The 12500-nt window shown below is 46.2% G+C and overlaps 1 protein-coding gene across 1 annotated transcript in view; it reads left to right on the top strand.

The window, feature by feature from the left end:
* The window catches only part of LOC307032904 (FERM domain-containing protein 7), a gene marked incomplete at its 5' end in the record, with an annotated part of 27678 nt that overhangs the window by 431 nt on the left and 14747 nt on the right, over nucleotides 1–12500 (top strand). The gene's annotated exons all lie outside the window — the stretch shown is intronic.

Genomic DNA, 12500 nt, shown 5'->3' with positions numbered 1-12500 from the left:
TATTGTGTAATTGTCCTGTACCTGCATGTTTGACTGCACTTTTTTAATAATATTATGATTAAAGCCAATGTATATTTCTGAAATAGTTCTTTAAAGAAGCGTCATCTACCCAGTATAAAAACGGTTTAGCAAAAACAATGATCCTCTCCTTTAACCTCTGCAACATTAAAGTGAAGGACACATAAATGCATCGATAACTCAAATCCAATCATACATTATTCTTAAATAGGCCTTAAGTCATAAGTCTATTTTGAGATGCTGATACTTTTGCACTTTACTTAAGTATGTCTTGGTATGCACATGATGCAGGGCTTTTACTCATAAGCAACTTGAGTATTTCACAGTGAAAGGACAGCACAGTAAAGAACCAGAGTGTGTGCGCAAAGATCTAATCCATCAGTAACATTTTCATTTGAGGTTGAATAGATTCAGAGCTAGATCCTGTACCTTTACACCTGTTCCTAAAACGAGCATCCTGCATTATTATAATATATCATGGAGGGTTTTTGAAGGGGGTGGAAATATAAATAAAGAACATTTAACTGTCTAATTCAATCTCCCGAAAGAATGAGTTGAACACAGTCACAGATGTTAGACGAGTTAACATCTGCAGCGAGAGGTGAACGCTCTGCTGTCGATGAACGGTCACATGATCTCTGTCAGCCGCGAAGAGAAGAGACGGGTCAACGTGTCGCCTGCAAGGCATGCGCTGTCTAAAGAGAGAGAGAGTGTGTGTGTGTGTGTGTGTGTGTGTGTGTGTGTGTGTGTGTGTGTGTGTGTGTGTGTGTGTGTGTGTGTGTGTGTGTGTGTGTGTGTGTGTGTGTGTGTCCCACTTTTTCCACGCCCATGCTTTCTCTGTCAGCGGCCTGCGGGACATGAGGAGCATCTTTACAAGAGGAGGAGGAGAAAGGGATGGAAGAGAAATGAGTGAATGGATGAGGGGGAATATCAACTCTATCCACGCTGTGATAAATACAGTGTGTGTGTGTGTGTGTGTTTGTGTGTGTGTGTGTGTGTGTCCAAAAAACAATGCTACATTTTAAATCTAGGTTGTAAAATGTGTGTGTGTTTGTGTGTATATGTATGTGTATGTGTATGTATATGTGTGTGTGTGTGTGTGTGTGCGTGTGTGTGTGTGTGTGTGTGTGTGTGTGTGTGTGTGTGTGTGTGTGTGTGTGTGTGTGTGTGTGTGTGTGTGTGTGTGTGTGTGTGTGTGTGTGTGTGTGTGTGTGTGTGTGTGTGTGTGTGAGATGTTCTTGCCTTTAGGGTAAAACCCCAAGTAATGATCAGAGATGTGGAGGAGCAGGAGGGATGGCTGAGTGAAAGTTTAATTATGGCTAAAATACAGAAGTAAAATGTATTTGTATGTATATAAAAGATATGCCCAGTATTTGTTTTTTTCTTTTAGTAATGGTACACACACGTTATGTTGAAGCAGACACATTTATGAATAATTAACTTTTATTTTTCATTTTCTTGACCAAAACAAGCCTGGTCAACATCATGAATGTCAGACAGGTTAAATATTATAATAATCAAATACTAAACAGTCATTTAGTGGAGATGTATCCGTGACAGAGGAAGAAAGATGAATGGATATAGGAATGGTGGATAAACAGCGGAGTAAATTGTTAAGAGGATATTAAAGAAAAACAGGAATAGTACTCGTTATTCTAGGAATAGTCAAAGGTCCCGTGTCATGGCCATTTCTAGTGATCATATTTCCATTGATGAGGTCTACTAGAATAGATTTATTTTGTTCAATGTTCCAAACTCACATTGGTTTCTCACACAGCATCTCTGTATAGTATGTGTATTCACTCTCTGTCCTAAACGGCTTGTTGGAGCTCCTGGGGACGGTTTCCGGTCCGCCCACAGCACTGAAACAGCTCTGGTCAGGGTCACAAACGACCTGCTGATGGGGGCTGACACTGGATCCCCATCTCTCCTCATCCTCCTGGATCTGACTGCAGCATTCGACACTATCTACCATAACATTCTCCTTCAGCGCCTCGAACACACCATCGGACTCTCTGACTCCGCCCTGAGCTGGTTCCAGTCCTACCTGTCTGGAAGAACAGAGTACGTCTCCTTGGGAGGTGCGAGGTCCCAGACACACCCTGTCAACTGTGGTGTCCCTCAAGGGTCGGTCCTCGGGCCCACTCTGTTCACCCTGTACACTCTTCCCCTTGGCCGTGTCATCAGCCAGCATGGAATATCATTCCATTGCTACGCTGATGACCCGCAGCTATATATAAAGACAGACTCTATCCCACATGCTTCCTCACTGTCACCATCATCGTCACCGCTCCCATCAACATCCCTTAACACCTGCCTTGAGGAGATAAAGGCCTGGATGCGAGAAAACTTGCTGAAACTAAATAGCTCCAAAACAGAAGCTATTTTGGTTGGCACACCAAACCAGGTCCAGTCATCCCCCATGACCCACATCACCTTTTCTGGCCAAAACATACCCCTCTCCACATCAGTTACCAACCTGGGTGTTAGATTTGACAGACATCTGACCTTTGACACCCCCCACATCAAACACGTGTGCAAAACCTCCTTCTACCACCTCAGGAACATTGCAAAACTCCGTCCCACACTCTCCCTGTCAGATGCTGAACAACTGGTCCATGCCTTCGTCTCCTCAAGGCTCGACTACTGCAACGCTCTCCTCATCGGGACTCCTAGCGGGAGCCTTCAGAAGCTCCAATACGTACAGAACAGTGCCGCTAGGATCCTGATGAGGGTGACAAAGTACAACCACATCACACCCGTCCTTCCTTCCCTCCACTGGCTTCCTGTCTCATTCAGGATCGAATACAAGATCACACTGCTGACCCATCAATGCATCCACGGGAACACTCCTACCTGAAGGAACTTCTCACACCTCGAACCTCCACACGCAACCTCCGCTCCACAACTAACCATCGGCTTCGCCCCCCGAGGACCAAACTCTGCACGATGGGGGATCGGGCTTTCTGTGCAGCTGCTCCTCGCCTGTGGAATTCCCTCCCAGACCACCTGAGGACTCCATAGACCACCTGAGGACTCCTAGACCACCTGAGGACTCCACAGACCAACTGAGGACTCCACAGACCACCTGAGGACTCCACAGACCAACTGAGGACTCCACAGACCACCTGAGGAATCCACAGACCAACTGAGGACTCCCCAGACCACCTGAGGACTCCACAGACCACCTGAGGACTCCACAAACCACCTGAGGACTCCACAGACCACCTGAGGACTCCACAGATCAACTGAGGACTCCACAGACCAACTGAGGACTCCACAAACCACCTGAGGACTCCACAGACCACCTGAGGACTCCATAGACCACCTGAGGACTCCACAGACCACCTGAGAACTCCACAGACCACCTGAGGACTCCACAGACCAACTGAGGACTCCACAGACCACCTGAGGACTCCACAGACCACCTGAGGACTCCACAGACCACCTGAGGACTCCACAAACCACCTGAGGACTCCCAGACCACCTGACTCCACAGACCACCTGAGGACTCCCCAGACCACCTGAGGACTCCACAGACCAACTGAGGACCCCACAGACCAACTGAGGATTCCACAGACCACCTGAGGACTCCACAGACCACTTGAGGACTCCACAGACCACCTGAGGACTCCACAGGCCACCTGAGGACTCCACAGACCACTGATGCCTTCAAGAAAGGCTTAAAAACCTTTCTTTTAAAAAAAGCATTTGATTAAACTTTTGTTTATTTTGATTGTTTTTATTATGCCTCATGTACACATAGAGTTTATTATTATTATTATTATTATTATTATTATTATTATTATTATTATTATTATTATTATTATTATTAAAGTCCAACGAGGCGTTCTGGGGCAGCAAAGCTTGACATGGGCCCTTTAACTAGTTTCCGTTGAAGCAGATCTGAATAATGACTTTTTTTAACTTGCAAAGCGTTCATTTTTCATTTGTGTTCTTTTTTTTGACGGAAAAAGCTGTTACTACACAGTATGCATGGAAGACATATTAAATATTATAATAAATAAATATAAAACAGAATACTGAGATGTGTCCGTGAGGAAGGAGAGATGGAAGACAGAGTAATCAAATGCTGAGTACTTTAGTGATGAACGCAGTTATTCTGTCTTTGTATCGTCTCAAAGTTTATCCAGAACTCTTTTCAATAATTCTAGTCTGTCCTTCCTCAATGTGTTTCTCAATCTCATCTCTCCATCTCTCCATTTCTCCATCTCTCCATTTCTCCATTTCTCCATCTCTCTATTTCTCCATTTCTCAATTTCTCAATCTCTCCATTTCTCCATTTCTCCATTTCTCCATTTCTCCATTTCTCCATCTCTCCATTTCTCCATCTCTCAATGAAAACCAGTCTGGAGAGAAACCGTGCACTTTAATCCAATGAGGTCAAAACAATCCCATCTCTCCTTCTCCCCTCTTTCCTTAACGCCTCCATCTCTCCTTCTCCCCTCTTTCCTTAACGCCTCCATCTCTCCTTCTCTCCTTCTCCTCTCTTCCTTAACATCTCCATCTCTCCTTCTCCCCTCTTTCCTTAACGTCTCCATCTCTCCTTCTCTCCTTCTCCTCTCTTCCTTAATGTCTCCATCTCTCCTTCTCCCCTCTTTCCTTAACGCCTCCACCTCTCCTTCTCCCCTCTTTCCTTAACGCCTCCATCTCTCCTTCCCTTCCCTTAATGTCTCCATCTCTCCTTCTCCTCTCTTTCCTTAACGCCTCCATCTCTCCTTCTCTCCTTCTCCTCTCTTTCCTTAACGTCTCCATCTCTCCTTCTCCCCTCTTTCCTTAACGTCTCCATCTCTCCTTCTCTCCTTCTCCTCTCTTCCTTAATGTCTCCATCTCTCCTTCTCCCCTCTTTCCTTAACGCCTCCTCCTCTCCTTCTCCTCTCTTTCCTTAACGCCTCTATCTCTCCTTCCCTTCCCTTAATGTCTCCATCTCTCCTTCTCCTCTCTTTCCTTAACGTCTCCATCTCTCCTTCTCCTCTCTTTCCTTAACGCCTCCATCTCTCCTTCTCCCCTCTTTCCTTAACGCCTCCATCTCTCCTTCTCCTCTCTTTCCTTAACGCCTCCATCTCTCCTTCTCCTCTCTTTCCTTAACACCTCCATCTCTCCTTCTCCTCTCTTTCCTTAACGTCTCCATCTCTCCATCTCTCCTTCTCCTCTCTTTCCTTAACGTCTCCATCTCTCCTCCTCTCTTCCTTAACGCCTCCATCTCTCCTTCTCCCCTCTTTCCTTAACGCCTCCACCTCTCCTTCTCCTCTCTTTCCTTAACGCCTCCATCTCTCCTTCCCTTCCCTTAATGTCTCCATCTCTCCTTCTCCTCTCTTTCCTTAACGTCTCCATCTCTCCTTCTCCTCTCTTTCCTTAACGTCTCCATCTCTCCTTCTCCTCTCTTCTTTAACACCTCCATCTCTCCTTCTCCTCTCTTTCCTTAACGCCTCCATCTCTCCTTCTCCTCTCTTTCCTTAACACCTCCATCTCTCCTTCTCCTCTCTTTCCTTAAAGTCTCCATCTCTCCATCTCTCCTTCTCCTATCTTTCCTTAACGTCTCCATCTCTCCTTCTCCTCTCTTCCTTAACGCCTCCATCTCTCCTTCTCCCCTCTTTCCTTAACGCCTCCATCTCTCCTTCTCCTCTCTTCCCTTAACGCCTCCATCTCTCCTCTCTTTCCTTAAAGTCTCCATCTCTCCTTCTCCTCTCTTTCCTTAACGTCTCCATCTCTCCTTCTCCTCTCTTTCCTTAACGTCTCCATCTCTCCTTCTCCTCTCTTTCTTAACGTCTCCATCTCTCCTTCTCCTCTCTTCCCTTAACATCTCCATCTCTCCTTCTCCTCTCTTTCCTTAACGCCTCCATCTCTCCTTCTCCCCTCTTTCCTTAACGCCTCCATCTCTCCTTCTCCCCTCTTTCCTCAACGCCTCCATCTCTCCTTCTCCTCTCTTTCAATAACGTCTCCATCTCTCCATCTCTCCTTCTCCTCTCTTTCCTTAACGTCTCCATCTCTCCATCTCTCCTTCTCCTCTCTTCCCTTAACGTCTCCATCTCTCCATCTCTCCATCTCTCCTTCCCTTCCCTTAATGTCTCCATCTCTCCTTCTCCTCTCTTTCCTTAACGTCTCCATCTCTCCATCTCTCCTTCTCCTCTCTTTCCTCAACGCCTCCATCTCTCCTTCTCCTCTCTTTCAATAACGTCTCCATCTCTCCATCTCTCCTTCTCCTCTCTTTCCTTAACGTCTCCATCTCTCCATCTCTCCTTCTCCTCTCTTCCTTAACGCCTCCATCTCTCCTTCTCCTCTCTTTCCTTAACGCCTCCATCTCTCCTTCTCCTCTCTTTCCTTAACGTCTCCATCTCTCCTTCTCCTCTCCTTGCTTAATGCCTTCATCTCTCCTTCTCCTCTCTTTCCTTAACGTCTCCATCTCTCCATCTCTCCTTCTCCTCTCTTTCCTTAACGTCTCCATCTCTCCATCTCTCCATCTCTCCTTCTGCTCTCTTTCCTTAACGCCTCCATCTCTCCTTCTCCCCTCTTTCCTTTACGCCTCCATCTCTCCTTCTCCTCTCTTCCTTAACGCCTCCATCTCTCCTTCTCCTCTCTTTCCTTAACGCCTCCATCTCTCCTTCTGCTCTCTTCCCTTAACGCCTCCATCTCTCCTTCTCCCATCTTTCCTTTACGCCTCCATCTCTCCTTCTCCCCTCTTTCCTTAACGCCTCCATCTCTCCTTCTCCTCTCTTTCCTTAACGTCTCCATCTCTCCATCTCTCCTTCTCCTCTCTTTCCTTAACGTCTCCATCTCTCCATCTCTCCATCTCTCCTTCTGCTCTCTTTCCTTAACGCCTCCATCTCTCCTTCTCCCCTCTTTCCTTTACGCCTCCATCTCTCCTTCTCCTCTCTTCCTTAACGCCTCCATCTCTCCTTCTCCTCTCTTTCCTTAACGCCTCCATCTCTCCTTCAACTCTCTTTCCTTAACGTCTCCATCTCTCCTTCTCCTCTCCTTGCTTAATGCCTTCATCTCTCCTTCTCCCCTCTTTCCTTAACGCCTCCATCTCTCCTTCTCCTCTCTTTCCTTAACGTCTCCATCTCTCCTTCTCCTCTCTTTCCTTAACGTCTCCATCTCTCCTTCTCCTCTCTTTCTTTAACGTCTCCATCTCTCCTTCTCCTCTCTTTCCTTAACGTCTCCATCTCTCCATCTCTCCTTCTCCTCTCTTTCCTTAACGTCTCCAACTCTCCTTCTCCTCTCTTCCTTAACGCCTCCATCTCTCCTTCTCCCCTCTTTCCTTAACGCCTCCATCTCTCCTTCTCCTCTCTTCCCTTAACGCCTCCATCTCTCCTCTCTTTCCTTAACGTCTCCATCTCTCCTTCTCCTCTCTTTCCTTAACGTCTCGATCTCTCCTTCTCCTCTCTTTCCTTAACTTCTCCATCTCTCCTTCTCTCTTTCCTTAACGTCTCCATCTCTCCTTCTCCTCTCTTTCTTTAACGTCTCCATCTCTCCTTCTCCTCTCTTTCCTTAACGTCTCCATCTCTCCATCTCCTCTCTTCCCTTAACGCCTCCATCTCTCCTCTCTTTCCTTAAAGTCTCCATCTCTCCTTCTCCTCTCTTTCCTTAACGTCTCCATCTCTCCTTCTCCTCTCTTTCCTTAACGCCTCCATCTCTCCTTCTCCTCTCTTCCCTTAACGCCTCCATCTCTCCTCTCTTTCCTTAAAGTCTCCATCTCTCCTTCTCCTCTCTTTCCTTAACGTCTCCATCTCTCCTTCTCCTCTCTTTCCTTAACGTCTCCATCTCTCCTTCTCCTCTCTTTCTTAACGTCTCCATCTCTCCTTCTCCTCTCTTCCCTTAACATCTCCATCTCTCCTTCTCCTCTCTTTCCTTAACGCCTCCATCTCTCCTTCTCCCCTCTTTCCTTAACGCCTCCATCTCTCCTTCTCCCCTCTTTCCTCAACGCCTCCATCTCTCCTTCTCCTCTCTTTCAATAACGTCTCCATCTCTCCATCTCTCCTTCTCCTCTCTTTCCTTAACGTCTCCATCTCTCCATCTCTCCTTCTCCTCTCTTCCCTTAACGTCTCCATCTCTCCATCTCTCCATCTCTCCTTCCCTTCCCTTAATGTCTCCATATCTCCTTCTGCTCTCTTTCCTTAACGCCTCCATCTCTCCTTCTCCCCTCTTTCCTTTACGCCTCCATCTCTCCTTCTCCCCTCTTTCCTTAACGCCTCCATCTCTCCTTCTCCTCTCTTTCCTTAACGTCTCCATCTCTCCATCTCTCCTTCTCCTCTCTTTCCTTAACGTCTCCATCTCTCCATCTCTCCTTCTGCTCTCTTTCCTTAACGCCTCCATCTCTCCTTCTCCCCTCTTTCCTTTACGCCTCCATCTCTCCTTCTCCTCTCTTCCTTAACGCCTCCATCTCTCCTTCTCCTCTCTTTCCTTAACGCCTCCATCTCTCCTTCTCCTCTCTTTCCTTAACGTCTCCATCTCTCCTTCTCCTCTCCTTGCTTAATGCCTTCATCTCTCCTTCTCCCCTCTTTCCTTAACGCCTCCATCTCTCCTTCTCCTCTCTTTCCTTAATGTCTCCATCTCTCCTTCTCCTCTCTTTCCTTAACGTCTCCATCTCTCCTTCTCCTCTCTTTCTTTAACGTCTCCATCTCTCCTTCTCCTCTCTTTCCTTAACGTCTCCATCTCTCCTTCTCCTCTCTTTCCTTAACGTCTCCATCTCTCCATCTCTCCTTCTCCTCTCTTTCCTTAACGTCTCCAACTCTCCTTCTCCTCTCTTCCTTAACGCCTCCATCTCTCCTTCTCCCCTCTTTCCTTAACGCCTCCATCTCTCCTTCTCCTCTCTTCCCTTAACGCCTCCATCTCTCCTCTCTTTCCTTAACGTCTCCATCTCTCCTTCTCCTCTCTTTCCTTAACGTCTCCATCTCTCCTTCTCCTCTCTTTCCTTAACTTCTCCATCTCTCCTTCTCCTCTCTTTCCTTAACGTCTCCATCTCTCCTTCTCCTCTCTTTCTTTAACGTCTCCATCTCTCCTTCTCCTCTCTTTCCTTAACGTCTCCATCTCTCCATCTCTCCTTCTCCTCTCTTTCCTTAACGTCTCCATCTCTCCTTCTCCTCTCTTCCTTAACGCCTCCATCTCTCCTTCTCCCCTCTTTCCTTAACGCCTCCATCTCTCCTTCTCCTCTCTTCCCTTAACGCCTCCATCTCTCCTCTCTTTCCTTAACGTCTCCATCTCTCCTTCTCCTCTCTTTCCTTAACGTCTCCATCTCTCCTTCTCCTCTCTTTCCTTAACGTCTCCATCTCTCCTTCTCCTCTCTTTCCTTAACACCTCCATCTCTCCTTCTCCTCTCTTCCCTTAACATCTCCATCTCTCCTTCTCCTCTCTTTCCTTAACGCCTCCATCTCTCCTTCTCCCCTCTTTCCTTAACGCCTCCATGTCTCCTTCTCCCCTCTTTCCTCAACGCCTCCATCTCTCCTTCTCCCCTCTTTCCTTAACGCCTCCATCTCTCCTTCTCCTCTCTTTCCGTAACTTCTCCATCTCTCCATCTCTCCTTCTCCTCTCTTCCCTTAACGTCTCCATCTCTCCTTCCCTTCCCTTAATGTCTCCATCTCTCCTTCTGCTCTCTTTCCTTAAGGCCTCCATCTCTCCTTCTCCCCTCTTTCCTTTACGCCTCCATCTCTCCTTCTCCTCTCTTCCTTAACGCCTCCATCTCTCCTTCTCCTCTCTTTCCTTAACGTCTCCATCTCTCCATCTCTCCTTCTCCTCTCTTCCCTTAACGTCTCCATCTCTCCTTCCCTTCCCTTAATGCCTCCATCTCTCCTTCTCCTCTCTTCCTTAACGCCTCCATCTCTCCTTCTTCTCTCTTTCCTTAACGTCTCCATCTCTCCTTCTCCTCTCCTTGCTTAATGCCTTCATCTCTCCTTCTCCCCTCTTTCCTTAACGCCTCCATCTCTCCTTCTCCTCTCTTTCCTTAACGTCTCCATCTCTCCTTCTCCTCTCTTTCCTTAACGTCTCCATCTCTCCTCTCTTCCCTTAATCTCTCCATCTCTCCTTCTCTCTTCCCTTAAGGTCTCCATCTCTCCTTCTCCTCTCTTCCCTTAAGGTCTCCACCTCTCCTTCTCCCCTCTTTCCTTAACGTCTCCATCTCTCCTTCTCCTCTCTTCCCTTAACGCAGTGGTTCTCAAACTTTTTCTGTCAGGCCCCCCCTTTGGAGAAAAAAAAAAGTCGGGCCCCCCCAAAACGAATAATCAGGCTCAGTGGCGGCGCCAGAGATTTATTTTGGGGGTGCTGTGGGGTAGCTTGACGTTTCATAGAGGGTGCTCAAACATTTAGGGTTTCCCATTAATGTACTGGTCGCTATAGTGGAATTTTCTACTGCAACAATCCCCACGCAAATACACAACGTACCCGCGACTGTTACAATGAAGGCTCAATATTCAGCTCACGGCATATAGGTGTAAGCAGGGATAAAGTGCTATTTTTATAGGTGATGTGTGGACGTCACATAGGGGGGTCCGGGGGCAAGCTTCCCCGGGAAGATTTATTTTTAAATATTGAAGTTAAAAGCATCAATCTGGTGCACTTTGAGAGCGAAAGGAAGAGATCTATGGATACATCTCTCAACACCCATATGAAACAGAACTTTAAACAGATTTACTTTTTCTTTATGGATATTTCACAAATCACCCTTTTAAACTTTATTCTTGTTTTACTGTCATATAGTATTTCATACCTGTTTTTCATTTATTCTCTTATTTTTTTATAACTATAATGATCATATAAACGTGTGCTTCGGAAATAATTATTTACATTAATGGTGACCAAAACCTTTGAGACCCACTGAGATAACACTGAGAGAGTCCTTTAGCTCTCAGTCTGACAGGAGAGGACTCTCCTCCACTTTGTTGTTGAAAAAACTCCTTATATCCGTTAGCGTAGCTCGCTAGCACCAGAGGCTAACAACAACGATCTCCAGTACCGGTGCGCTCTCTCTCTCTCACGCGCACACAAAATGGCTCGTTCCACACACACACACAGAGCCGAGCTTTAATGAAACGCAGAGACCCAGACGTAATAGTACTGTACTGCATCATATTATTTTCGAATCAATAATTTTTCAAATTATGATTTTTATTTTATTTTTTATTTTTATCTTTTTTTATTTTTTTTTATAACCATTTTTCCTCCTGGTCTCTCGCGCCCCCCCTGGCATGCCTCTGCGCCCACCAGGGGGGGCGCGCCCCCCACTTTGAGAACCACTGCCTTAACGTCTCCCTCTCTCCTTCTCCTCTCTTCCCTTAATCTCTCCATCTCTCCTTCTCCTCTCTTCCCTTAACGTCTCCATCTCTCCTTCTCCTCTCTTCCCTTATTGTCTCCATCTCTCCTTCTCCTCTCTTCCCTTAACGCCTCCATCTCTCCTTCTCCTCTCTTCCCTTATTGTCTCCATCTCTCCTTCTCCTCTCTTCCCTTAACGCCTCCATCTCTCCTTCTCCTCTCTTCCCTTAATCTCTCCATCTCTCCTTCTCCTCTCTTCCCTTAACGTCTCCATCTCTCCTTCTCCTCTCTTCCCTTAACGCCTCCATCTCTCCTTTTCCCCTCTTTCCTTAACGCCTCCATCTCTCCTTCTCCTCTCTTTCCTTAACGTCTCCATCTCTCCTTCTCCTCTCTTTCCTTAACCTCTCCATCTCCTCTCTCCCTCCATCTCTAATTACCCAGCAGTTGTTTGTGCGTTACATCAGGAGGTTTTATTTTAGTGCTAGCTGTCTGCTAGCCGTTGTTTAGCGACATGGCGGGGGTGTCTGGACGCCTCTTATTAACTTGTCCTGAGGAAGAGGAGATGAAGAGGAGGGACAGCAGCTGAAGCCGATTGCAGAGAGAAACAGATGATTAGTGGAGACTAACGGCCGCCCACACAACAACCACCAGAGCACTTAGTGTCGATGGAGGAGTACAAGCTGGAGGAACACACTTTCCTGTGTACATTTCCAACTTTAAATACTCCATGTTAACACCTAAACAGTAGCTTTGTACAGAAAATGAAAATAATGATGTGGATATAGTGACTCAACTGCTGGCTATAGCTGTCTTGCTATCATTAACAATAAACAAATAACAACAAATGTAAGAAATGTGAATATTTAACACTTACCGTTAAAGAGACATATGTCCACATTACTGCAGACGCACTCATAAAAACTAGAGTAAAATAATAATAATAATAATAATAATAGTGGAAATCTATGCTTTTGATTGGTGCTTACCTAATCACTGAAATACTACAAGTAAATCAAAAGTAATCCAATAAATAAACTCCAAAACCAAAACAATTTACCCAAAATGTTAAAGGTCTCATGTCATGGCCATTTCTACTGATCATAATTCCATTGTTGAGGTCTACTAGAATAGATTTATATTGTTCAGTGTTCCAAACTCACATTGGTTTCTCATACAGCATCTCTGTATAGTATGTGTATTCACTCTCTGTCCTAAACGGC

The sequence above is a fragment of the Notothenia rossii genome (assembly GCF_949606895.1).
Source record: "Notothenia rossii genome assembly, chromosome: 3".
Lineage (NCBI taxonomy): Eukaryota > Metazoa > Chordata > Actinopteri > Perciformes > Nototheniidae > Notothenia > Notothenia rossii.
Note: the sequence above shows the minus strand (reverse complement) of the source record. Positions and strands in the feature narration are given on the sequence as shown.